Genomic DNA, 12,473 nt, shown 5'->3' on the forward strand with positions numbered 1-12,473 from the left:
ATCTTCTTCTTGGGTTGATCCCTTGATCATTATGTAGTGTCCTTCTTTGTGTCTTATAATAGTCTTTATTTTAAAGTCTGTTTTGTCTGATATGAGAATTGCTGCTCCAGCTTTCTTTTGATTTCCATTTGCATGGAATATCTTTTTCCATCCCCTCACTTTCAGTCTGTATGTGTCCCTAGGTCTGAAGTGGGTCTCTTGTAGACAGCATATATATGGGTCTTGTTTTTGTATCCATTCAGCAAGCCTGTGTCTTTTGGTTGGAGCATTTAATCCATTCACGTTTAAGGTAATTATCGATATGTATGTTCCTATGACCATTTTCTTAATTGTTTTGGGTTTGTTATTGTAGGTCTTTTCCTTCTCTTGAGTTTCCTGCCCAGAGAAGTTCCTCTAACGTTTGTTGTAAAGCTGGTTTGGTGGTGCTGAATTCTCTTAGCTTTTGCTTGTCTGTAAAGCTTTTGATTTCTCCATCAAATCCGAATGAGAGCTTTGCTGGGTAGAGTCTTCTTGGTTGTAGTTTCTTCCCTTTCATCACTTTGAATATATCGTACCACTCCCTTCTTGCCTGCAGAGTTTGTGCTGAAAAATCAGCTGATAACCTTATGGGATTTCCCTTGTATGTTATTTGTTGCTTTTCCCTTGTTTCTTTTAATATTTTCTCTTTGTCTTTAATTTTTGTCAGTTTGATTACTATGTATCTCTCTCTTTCTCTTTTTTTTTTTTTTTTTTTACCAGCACTAAGTCAAGTTCTTTACTTCCCAGAAGTTATGGCTAAAGGGAGGGGAGGGTGAGAAGAGGAAGAGAGAAAGAATCAGAAAGAGGGAGGAGATGGGAAGAGAGGGGACAGTAGACCACTGTTCTATGAAGTCTCAGGAGGCAAGTGCTCAAGGTAAAAAAGAGTCCTGGAAAATCATCCACAGCTGTGGGAAGCATCTCGGTTTCTTTCTGTATATAAGTCCTTGGGGGAAAAAGGCTGCTGTGCTGCTGCTGCTGCATTAAATAGTTACGTACATCGCAGAGAGTCCCAGGCCTTGGCCAGGCAGGGAGGGGGGGGTCATCTCATCAGGGGCCGAGTTTCATCATCATCTCTGCACTGGTGGGGCTTTGTAATTTTTCACCTCTGCCATGTACTTGGCCCACGCATCACCTTTACTTGTTAGTACCTCATTCTCCGTCTTCTTCTTGGCTGCTGTTCCTGTCTTCAGGGCTAGTTTGTTCCCACCTGTGCGCTTGCCCATGAAGCTGAGCATGGGGCCTGGGCTGCCCTTCCTCTTCAGATCCCCAGGACCCGTGGTGGCGGCGGTGGCTGGCTGGTCGGGTCGCTGTGGGCCTGGGGGCGGCTCCTCCCGCCACTGCCGCTGCTCCTCTTCAGTCTTTCACTTGAACAGCTCCAGGAAGCTGCTGCTGTTGGTGAACGAGTTCGCACCGTCCGACACTGGGCTCAGACCTCTGCCCGACACTTCATCATCCCCACTCTTGGGTGACATCCTGGGCCCTGACTCAGCCCATCGGCTCTCGCTGCCACTGCCGCCTGTGGGGCCTGGTGCCTCCTGGCCCGGAGGCTCCACCCATCTCCCTCGGGCAGCCATTTTGTCGCCAGGTGCCATGCAAAGGACTCTGGGGAGGCCACTCTGGCCCTGCGCTTGGGGCCCGACTTGCCTCGTCCTGGGCAATGCGTCTGATTACTATGTGTCTCGGCATTTTCATTCCTGGGTTTATATTGCCTGGGATCTTGCGCTTCCTGGACTTGGACTGTTTTCTTTCCCATGTTATGGAAGTTTTCAGCCATTATCTCTTCAAATATTTTCTTAGGCCCTTTCTCTCTCTCTTCTTCTGAGACCCCAATAATGTGAATGTTGGTGCATTTGATGTTGTCCCAGAGGTCTCTTAGATTGTCTTCATTTCTTTTCTTTAAAAAAAAATTATTTATTTATTTGGCTGTGCTGGGTCTTATCTGCTGCATGGAGGATCTTCATTGCTGTGTGCAAGATCTTTTTAGTTGCTGCAAGCGGGATCTAGTTCCCTGACCAGGGATCGAACCCAGGCCCTCTGCATTGGGAGTGTAGAGTCAACCACTGGACCACGAGTGAAGTCCCTGTCTTCATTTCTTTTCATTCTTTTTTCTTTATTCTGTTCTGAAGCAGTGATTTCCACCATTCTGTCTTCCAGCTTACTTATCCATTCTTCTGCCTCATTTATTTTGCTATTGATTCCTTCTAGTGTATTTTTCATTTCAGTTATTGTATTATTCATCTCTGTTTGTTCACTAGATCTTCTAGTTCTTTTTTAAACATTTCTTGTATCTTCTTGGTTGGTACCTCCATTCTTTTTCCAAGATCTTGGATCATCTTTACTGTCATTACTCTGAATTCTTTTTCGGGTAGATTGCAGCTGTTCCTCTGGGGTTTTATCTTTTTCCTTCCCCTGGGACATATTCCTCTGCCATCTCATTTTGTCTAACTTTCTGTGATTGAGGTTTCTGTTCCGCAGTCTGCAGGGTTGTAGTGCTTCTTGCTTCTGCTGTCTGCCCGCTGGTGGATAAGGCCGGTCTAAGAGGCTTGTGCAGGCTTTCTGATGGGAGGGACTGATTCCTGCCCACTGGTGGGTGGAACTGGGTCTTGTCTCTCAGGTGGGCAGGGCTGTTTCAAGGGGTGTGTTTAGTGGGCACCTGTGGGCTCAGGAAGACTTTAGGCAGCCTGTCTGCTGATGGGTGGGGCTGTGTTCCTCCCCTGTTGGTTGGTTGGCCTGAGGCATCCCAGTAGGCTGTTGGGTGGGGCTAGGTCTTGGTGAGAAAATGGCCACCTCCAGGAGGGCTCACGCCAATGAGTGCTTCCCAGAACTACCACCACCAGTGCCTTTGTGCCTGCAGTGAGCCAGAACTGCCCCCCACCTCTGCAGGAGACCATCCAGTACCAGCAGGTAGATCTAGCCTAGGCTCCTATGAGGTCCCTGCTTTTTCCCCTGGGTCCTGGTGCACACAAGATCTTGTGTGCACCCTCCAAGAGTGGAGTTATTCTTTTCCCCAGTCATGTGGAATTCCTGCGATTAAACCCCTCTGGCCTTCAAAGCTAGATGCTCTGGGGGCTCCTCCTCCCAATGCCAGACCCCCCGGCTGGGGAGCCTGATGTGAGGCTCAGAACTTCCACTCCTTTGGGAGAACCTCTGCAATATAATTATTTTCCAGTTTGTGGATCGCCCAACCAGGGGGTGTGAGATTTGATTTTATCGCAGTTATGCCTCCCTTACTGCCTTGTTGTGGCTTCTTTGTCTTTTTGATGTAGGATATCTTTTTTGGTAGGTTCCAGTGGTTTTTTGTCGATGGTTGTTCAGCAGTTAGTTGTGATTTTAGTGTTTTCATGAGAGGAGGTGTGCTCACATCCTTCTATGACACCATTATTTTTATTTTTTTAACATCTATATTGGAGTATAATTGCTTTACAGTGTTGTGTTAGTTTCTGCTTTATAACAAAGTGAATCAGCTATATGCATATGCATATCCCCATATCCCCTCCCACTTGCATCTCCCTCCACCCTTCTTATCCCACCCCCCTACGTGGTTGCAAAGCACTGAGCTGATGTCCCTGTGTCGTGCAGCTGCTTCCCACTAGCTATCTATTTTACATTTGGTAGTGTATATATGTCAATGCTACTCTTTCACTTTGCCCCAGCTTACCCTTCCCCCTCCCTGTGTCCTCAAGTCCATCTCTGTCTGTGTCTTTATTCTTGTCTTGACCCTAGGTTCATCAGAACCATTTTTTTAAAAAATTCCATATATATGTGTTAGCATATGGTATTTGTTTTTCTCTTTCTGACTGACTTCACTCTGTATGACAGACTCTAGGTCCATCCACCTCACTACAGATAACTCAGTTTCGTTTCTTTTTATGGCTGAGTAATATGCCATTGTACGTATGTGCCCCATCTTCTTTATCCTTTCACCTGTTGAGGGACACTTAGGTTGCTTCCGTGTCCTGGCTATTGTAAATAGTGCTGCAATGAACATTGGTACATGACTCTTTTTGTTATTTATTTATCTATCTTTATTGGAGTATAATTGCTTTACAGTGGTTTGTTAGTTTCTGCTTTATAACAAAGTGAATCAGTTATACATATGTCCCCACATCTCTTCCCTCTTGCATCTCCCTCCCTCCCACCCTCCCTATCCCACGCCTCTAGGTGGTCACAGAGCACTGAGCTGATCTCCCTGTGCTATGCGGCTGCTTCCTACTAGCTGTTAGTTTTACATTTGGTAGCGTATATATGTCCATGCCACTCTCTCACTTTGTCCCAGCTTACCCTTCCCCCTCCCCGTGTTCTCAGGTCCATTCTCTAGTAGGTCTGCGTCTTTATTCCTGTCTTATCCCTAGGTTCTTCATGACATTTTTTTTTTTTTTTTTTAGATTCCATATGTATGTGTTAACCTACGGTATTTGTTTTTCTCTTTCTGACTTCACTCTGTATGACAGACTCTAGGTCCATCCACCTCATTACAAATAACTCCATTTCATTTCCTTTTATGGTTGAGTAATATTCCATTGTATATATGTGCCACATCTTCTTTATCCATTCATCTGTTGATGGACACTTAGGTTGCTTCCATGTCCTGGCTATTGTAAATAGAGCTGCAGTGAACATTGTGGTACATGACTCTTTTTGACTTATGGTTTTCTCAGGGTATATGCCCAGGAGTGGGATTGCTGGGTCATATGGGAGTTCTATTTTTAGTTTTTTAAGGAACCTCCCTACTGTTCTCCATAGTGGCTGTACCAATTTACATTCCCACCAATAGTGCAAGAGGGTTCCCTTTTCTCCACACCCTCTCCAGCATTTATTGTTTGTAGATTTTTTGATGATGGCCATTCTGACCAGTGACACCATTATTTTTAATAGATTTTGTGCCTAACAATTTAAAGACCTCTGGCCACATGTACTTGGAGAACAAGAGTTTCCTGAATCTTGGTCTTTTGCTTATTCTCTTATTTCTTTGTTTCCCCCCAGGGGCAGCCTTTAAGTAGTCAGAATAAACCAGGTGAAGGCATCTCGGGGTCTGGGGGTATCAGTGTCAATCAGCACCTTTTCCTGCTCTTCTCTTGGTGTTAGTGTTGGTGGTATTTTTAGGCTGACTAGTAAACTTCAGGCTTATATTTTTTTTAATGAAAAAAATTTGTTGTGGAAACATAGAAGTATATAACAAACACTAATAAACCACCCCCCAACTCCTGGCTTAAAAAAGATCTATTTTTTTTTAAACCAAGACATAGGAACCATCTTTTTCTGCCTTCACCGCCCAGGATTTTGTTACTAAAATGGGATTCTTGTTTCCAAGGAGTTTATGTGAGAATTAAATGAGGGCATATAAACAAAGCATGGCACATGGCAGGTGCTCAAAAATTATAGCTATTAGTGTGAACACTTCCATAATTATTGCTATTCTGACTAGCCCCCAGTAGAGCCTGGTTACAGAAGCTGGGAAAGGTCAGAGCTGTGGGAAGGTAAGGGGTAACTTAGCGTTTGGTGATGGGGCGGGAGAGGCAGTTTCAGAAGAGAAATTAAGTGAAGCCCGTGGGGTTTCTGATGCTGACGTCTTGGAGCCCTTGTTTCGCTCGTCTGTGGAGGGGAGGCAGGCAGCCGTGTGTGGTCTGCATCGTGAAACCCGCCATGGAAGGACTCACTACGTTCAGTGAGTCAGAGAGGCTCTGGTTCTTGCATGTGGCAGCAGCCTGGCTTCTCCCCAAACGAGAGTGGACCCAGACATGTGCTGTGCCTCAGCAAAGTCTGGAAAGCACGTAGGCTGTTCTCTCGGAGTGTTTCGTTTGTCACAGGAGATGCTTGTTCAGTTCTTGAATCGAGATGTAAGAGCTCTTGAGCCATATCAGTAACATATTAATGGGCCCTGTCTCCCATCATATTCTTTTGGGGAAGAGCAACAGTGAAGCTCTCAAGGCCCCACCAAATCCACTCTTTTTAAAAGATGTCTTTCCTGAGACCCCGAGGCCGTACCCATCTCTGTGATGTCTGAAAGTCAGTCAGCTTATTGCTGCTTTTAAAATTTTTCCACTAGATTATTCTGTCTCCTGGTTTGGGTTTTAGTTCTTAGGATTGGGAGCTTCTGAAAGGCTGCTTGACCTTCTGTTGTTTTTATCTGAGCTGAACCCCTCCTGTGGGAGAGAGGGCCTTCTGAGCATTCTTCCCAATATTCGATCCCAGGAGTAGTTTTTGTCTTTTTACAGAAATCATCCTGTCCTCTGAGCTTTATTGTGAAAGGCTACTTCAGACCTTTTTGGAACTAGGTAGGATTTAAGTCCTAAGGAGAGACATTCACGTACTATTTTCTTCTAAGGTTGATAGACATTATTTCATCAAATCCAAGATTTCATCCATCGTAAGGAGCACCACTATTTTATGTACCACTAAGAAAGAACGCTGCCAACTAAACCATGTCATTTGAAAAACATCCTGATTTCAGAGGTGTGAAAAAAATGCGTGTTTTAAAATTGACAAGATGTGATGCATTGATACAAAACTGTGTTGGCTGGAATGAGTCAGGAGTTAGAGTTCAGGCGAGCAGATGTTTATTCCACCAGGGCTTTCATGTCATGTCTGACGCCCATCACTGAACTTCTCGTCTCTCTATACCCGCTTTGCTGCCCGACTCCCTCTGAGGTGCCGGTTGCTGCAGCATTAAGTCCAGTTATCTCAGCCAGAAATCTGAGCACCAGACGGGGCTCATTCCCTCCTTTCCCTCCCATACCTAGTCTCCTGCTAGTTGATTCTGCCTCTTGAATATCTGTCCTGCCTGTTCCCAGTGCCCCAGCCTCACAACCAGTGCCCTGGTGCAGGTTTCCACCGTCTCTCACCTGGATGTGCCAGGAGTCTCCCGGCTGGTCCCTCTGCACTCACTTGATTCTCTGCACGGCAGCCCATCGGGTTGTGTCCCTGCCTAGCGTGTGCCCTTCTGTGCTCTTCACTGTCCTGGGATGACATCCACGCCCTCCTCCCCTCACACACCCCAGTCCAGTCGCCTGAACGTATTTCAATCCCGGGCGTCGACGCCCCAGGCTCTCTCTCACCTCCTAGCCCTGTCTGAAGGCTCCGTCGCTCCCATCCGCACAAGCACATAGAGTCCACACGCAGACTCCGTCCCTCTGCTTCGCCTGGCCGGCAACTCAGATGTGCTGTCATTTCCTTCAGCAGCCCTGTCACCCCACGGTTTCCCTACGGGGGCACCGACCCCGTTGTGGGGTAACGCTTGTCATAACTGCCTGATTCCGTGTCTGCGTCCCTCCTGGAACATCCTCTTTTGCTCACCTTTGCACCCACATGGTGTCTGCAGTACAGTCAGCACCATTGGGTTGGAAGAATACTTGGTTCATCTTCATTTTGCATCTGAGATGCAGAGGATAATTAATTTGCCTGGGCTTGAGGTGGAAGCCCAGGTCCACAAAACACGAGATTCTTCCATCCAGCTGTGGATGCCAGAGCTTGAAAGGCAAAACCTGGCCCACAGGCTCCCGCGTGAGCTCAACTCCCTGCATCAGCCTCATTCAGCTTTTTCATCTCTCAGACCTGCTGCATCTGCAGGTGGCAGTGAATTAGTTACTCCATCTGAAAGTCTGTAATGGCTTAGTCCTTTTTCTCCTTTCTCTCCCTGGTTGTGAGTGAGTGAGCTAAGGTATTGAATAGACGGCAGTGTGCACAGAGGTGAGGGTGACCCCCGTCACTTTGCTAATAATGTGTGGTGAGCATTGTGCCCTGATTTTGATTTTTTTCAGGCAGTTTACAGTCCTGAAGCCACAGCCCTGTGACACAGAGCAGGGTTTTCCTCACCATGTGGAAGTGGAGCCCCAGGGCAGAGCAGCTCAAGTTTCTAGAGACTTCCTGGCCCTGGCTCCGGCTCCAGGTCGATCGTCTCTGGTGGGTGTGTGGGAAGTTCCTTTTATGGTTGAAATGGAGACTTTGTTGGCGGGAAGGAGCCAGCCGGTGGTGGCTGCTTGGGTTTCCAAGAGGATCCGCTGCTAGTCTCTGGGGAGCTTTCCCAGGAGGGTTGAGCAGAGAGGCTGCTTGTTTGTTCTCGGTACACATGAAACACCTTCTGTGTACAGGGCCCAGAGGAAGTCAAGGAGGGAGACGGAAGATGGAAAGACATAGGGCTTCGGGGTTGGATAGGCTCAGCTGCGTTCTCCTTCTGGCCCTGGTCAGCTGTGCGCCTTTGGGTCACTGGCTTACGAGTTCTGTCTGCTTCTGTCCCTCTGTAAAATAAAGGTGACATTAACTTCATGGACCAGTTAGAGTGTCTTTAGTTGCAAAGAAAATCTGTTATTACCTCACATAAGAAAACCTCCCCAGGTAGGGTGAGTCACCTTCACCTGAGGTTCCCGGTGGCTGGTTAATTCAGTGGCCCCGTGGAACCCCTTTGTGGTAGTCTCCATGCATTTCTTGTCCCAGCTGCCCAGTTCTCCTTTTGGTGCCCAAATGACTGCATTCCAGAGGAAACCCAGAGGCAGAAAAGTAGTCTATTCCTTGTGCCTCTTTTTAAGAGAGAGAAAGAGCCTTCCAGGAACCCCCAACAGACTTCTCCTCAAGTCTCCATGGCCAGAATTGCCACGGATGGCCCATCCTACCCAATCCCTGATAAGAACAGCAGAGTTACCAGGAAGGGCCAAGACTCATCTGTGGGTCTGAGCTACCCCTTCCACGCCCTGGTACCAGGCTCCCAAACCGGAACAAAATCGGGGGAGGCAGCTAGTGGTTCATCACACTCAGGGGGTGTCAGAGCCCTCCAGGCCCCTGGTTCTCAGCGCGGTGCCTGCAGGAACAAAACGGACATGGCGGAAGTGCTCGCCCTTCCCCGGCCCACTCTGGGAGCGCACAGACTCTGACGGGGCAAGGACTGTCCCCCGGGGGGATCAGCAGGCAGTGGAAGAAGCAGAGGCACGTGCTTCAGGGTTTGAGGAGGCGGTTACCGAGATTAAACTCTAGTCACGGCCTTGGTGGGGTGTTTTGCCAGGTCTCTAGACTGGAGGAGGCTGGCTATCAAAAGAGAAGCAGACTTTGCTGCTTAATGAAGTGTCAGAAGAGCAAAGCCAAGTTTACAAGCAACGTGCATGGACCTAATCTCCACAGCCTTTCTAATTTTTCCACTGTACAGCTGGTCTGCGAGCACACTTCTCCTTTAGTGTTAGCCAATAAATCAAAACCCTTTAGGAGAAATACCGAAATTGCTAAAGCCTTAATCGTCAGTACATAGCTACATTTCTGTGGGTTAGTAATTCTTGCTGAATACTTTTGCAATATCAGGCCGGCCACCATCTTTGGGCTCTTTATAATGTCCCAATCTCTGTTCCTGGAGAGACGGTGGAACAAACCCCCTGCAATCTTGCACGGTTTCTTCAGAGTGCCTTTGTACCCTAGCCTCTTGCCGTCAGTTTTTAGAGCAGTGTAGTGGAAAGATCACTGGCCTGAGAGTCAGAAGATGTGTGCCATGGGATTCAGGCCAGTCTGTGACCTCTGAGGGCCGCAGTCTCCCTTTCTGAGCACAGACACTGGATTAGATCCGAGTGATCAGGACCTCGTCCCCTCCCAGGCCTGTGCAGACGTTGCGAGTCAGTCATGGCTTTCTCGCTGCTCACTGCCTCCTGGCCTAGACCCAGTCTTAGAATCCTTTCCCAGTAGCTAGGCAGCGATCATTGATGGATCCATCAGAGGTGGTATTCAAGATGAAACTGGTTTTCTACCTCAGAACTAGTCATCCCCTGGGGCCCTTGTAGTTTCATAATTTCTCCACGGAAGACAGGTTAAGAGCTGACTTGCCCCCGCTCTGTCATGACGCACATTACTTTTTGAAGAGCCTTATCCGAACTCCATTGGAAGCCCTGTTCCTCTAGGACATGTTATGATCAAGGGCTATTACACAGGAGGGTCGTGGCAACAGTGATCCCCTTGGTCTTTCTCACTGAGAATCTCCAGCATTTGGCCCAGAACATAATAGGACCCAGTTATCTGTGGAGTGAAATGAATGAGTTTGGGATGGGGGTCTGCTCGGAAAGCATGCCCTCCCCTTGTCTCTATGGGAGGGGTCCTGGGGGCTGCATTATGTGTTGGGAAGGAAAACTGCTTCCTTCCTTTTGGATATTGTTAGAGTTTTAAAAGTCTTCTCTGGGTTTCTTCTGTCTGGTTTGCATTTGGCTTTCCAAGCCTTAGAAGTAAAGAGAATGGAAATTAAAGCTTCAGACTGGGAAGGAGCCTGCTTCATTAGGGCTGGGCCTGGGAGCTTTCAGGTACCTTAGAAGAGGAACCTCTGTTCCCGCTGGCGTCCCTGGCCCACAGCCTGGTCCCTGTGGACCCGCAGCCGTGCCGGGCGTGGAGCCACGCTTCCTAGTGCATCCCCACCTGTTGCCTCCGGCAGCTCCTGCCTGCTTTCCTCCCCCAGGAACTCCTGGCCTGTGTCCGGGTAGCTGTTTTCTTAGCTGCTTGGAGGGTCTGCTCCCGGGCTGAAGGCTCCCCTGAAAACTGTGGCCGTATCTTTGGCCAGCCTGGAGAGGGAACTTGATTCGGCCTCCCTGCCAATAGTGGAAGGAAAGAGACATTTTCAGACGGGTGCAGTGTGGGTCACTGCAGGTAAGCCTCGTAGTCAACCCTTACTTTACAGATGTGCAGACTGAGGCTCAGAGACGAGAGACAGTGACCCAGCGAGGAGGAGATGAAGCTGGGACCCACCTGCACGTTGACTGCAGATGTCTGTGTTGCACAGAGCTGCGGGCACGTGGGAGGCGGGTGATCTCGTGGGAGAATGGGGTGGGGGGAGCAGCAGTTCCGCTGGGTGAGGAAGGGGCGCTCTTCTCCCCCATTCAGTGTGTACTCCCCTGCCCTCGCCTCCAGATGTGTTCTTTTGGGTCCAACCCTCTGGGAGCTGGCCGCAAAACCGCAGGATTGCTTCAGGCCCTACTCTGGTTCCGGGGGGCAGGCTGAGCCTTTGGTTAGTTCTTCTTCCTGATTGGAAATTAGAGTGACATGTGCCCGTCCATCACCTACAGCTAGTCTCTCATTGGTTCCCCCTCTTCCCGTTCATCCTCCGGACAAATTGCAAACTGTACGAAACAGGAGGTTAAAGGTGCTGATTCTCCTAAGGTGGGAGATTGTTAGTAAAGCGGCTGGAATGGCGAACCCGAGCACCAGGAGATGAAAAATGAGGTGCGTTTTAGAAACCCTTCCCGATCACACGGTGTACCATCCTCTGGGTTTCCCATGCATGCTTCAGCTGTAGGAAGATTTCCTTGAACCTGGAGATGTCGTTTTAGAAACCTTTCCCGATCACACGTGTACTATCCTCTGGGTTTCCCATGTACACATTTCTTTAAGTTTGTAGCCAGATTTCATTGTTGTTGTCAGTTTGTCTTTATGACATTTAATATGTGTGAAACATTGTTATAATTTGCATTTCTTTGACCACTACTGAGATCGGACAGTCTTTCCTGTCTACTTTTTTTTTTATTGTGATAAAATATAAAATTTGCCATTTTAACCATTCTTAGGTGTACAGTTCAGTGGCATTAAGTGCATTCACACTGTCCTGCAGCCATCAGCACTATCCATTTCTAGAACTTTTTTATCAGCCTAAACAAAAACTCTCTAGCCGTCAAGCAAGAACCCGACATACCCTCTCCCTCAGCTCCTGGTAACCTCAAATCTACTTTCTGTGGCTCTAAATTTGCCTAGTCTAGTTATTTCATATAAGTAAGATCATCCAGTGTTTGTCCTTTTGTGCCTGGCTTCTTTCACTCAGCATAATGTCTTCAAGGTTCGTTTGTGCTGTAGTGCGTGTCAGCTTCATTCCGTTCTGTGGTTGAATAACGCCCCACTGTGTGTACGGACCACGCTGGCCTATCTGTTCATCTGTTTCTGGATACGGGTTGTTTCCGCACCAGGCAGCTTTTTACATGGAGACAGGACCTTTCCAGATACTTGCCTCTGTTGCGGGGACGCTTGCTGAAGCCTGGAGAACCTGTGTCTGCCTGCGGGGCGGGGTGACCACCGCTGTTGGGGATGGTGGTGAGCTTTCAAGCTAACTAACCTGGGATTGTTTAAAAAGCACAGGATGAACACTGTAATTGTTCCTGTGCTGACACTAACTCTCATTTGGTTTTCTTCCTGTCCACTCCATGAACGCAACAGCACGGAGCAGGACCTCCAGAGAGCGCACTTCATCGTTTGCTTCTAAGCAACGAATCATCTTCCGCAGATGGAAATTTACCTTGTTCTTGAAGTTCCCCAGAGGAGCCACCTGGGAGCCCCAAGTCTCTGCTGGGTGACCTGGGCAGGCCACGCCTAACTGGCCTCAGTTTCCCCATCTGTAAAATGATGTAAAATCCCTTCTAAGAGATTACATGTCCTTCCTGGACAGACAGATTAAAAAGTACCTTTTAAATTCAAGTCCAGTTTTTTCCTTGCTGTTCGTGCTTCAAGACTGTTCC

The 12,473-nt window shown here is 48.1% G+C and overlaps 1 protein-coding gene and 1 pseudogene across 4 annotated transcripts in view; one reads left to right on the forward strand and one right to left on the reverse strand.

Annotated features, from left to right (window-relative positions):
- GSDME (gasdermin E) overlaps positions 1-12,473 on the forward strand; it is a 141,172-nt gene that overhangs the window by 71,203 nt on the left and 57,496 nt on the right. The gene's annotated exons all lie outside the window — the stretch shown is intronic.
- Positions 1,058-1,592, reverse strand: LOC101281212 (telomerase RNA component interacting RNase-like; annotated as a pseudogene).

The sequence above is a fragment of the Orcinus orca genome, chromosome 9 (genome assembly GCF_937001465.1).
Source record: "Orcinus orca chromosome 9, mOrcOrc1.1, whole genome shotgun sequence".
Classification (NCBI taxonomy): domain Eukaryota; kingdom Metazoa; phylum Chordata; class Mammalia; order Artiodactyla; family Delphinidae; genus Orcinus; species Orcinus orca.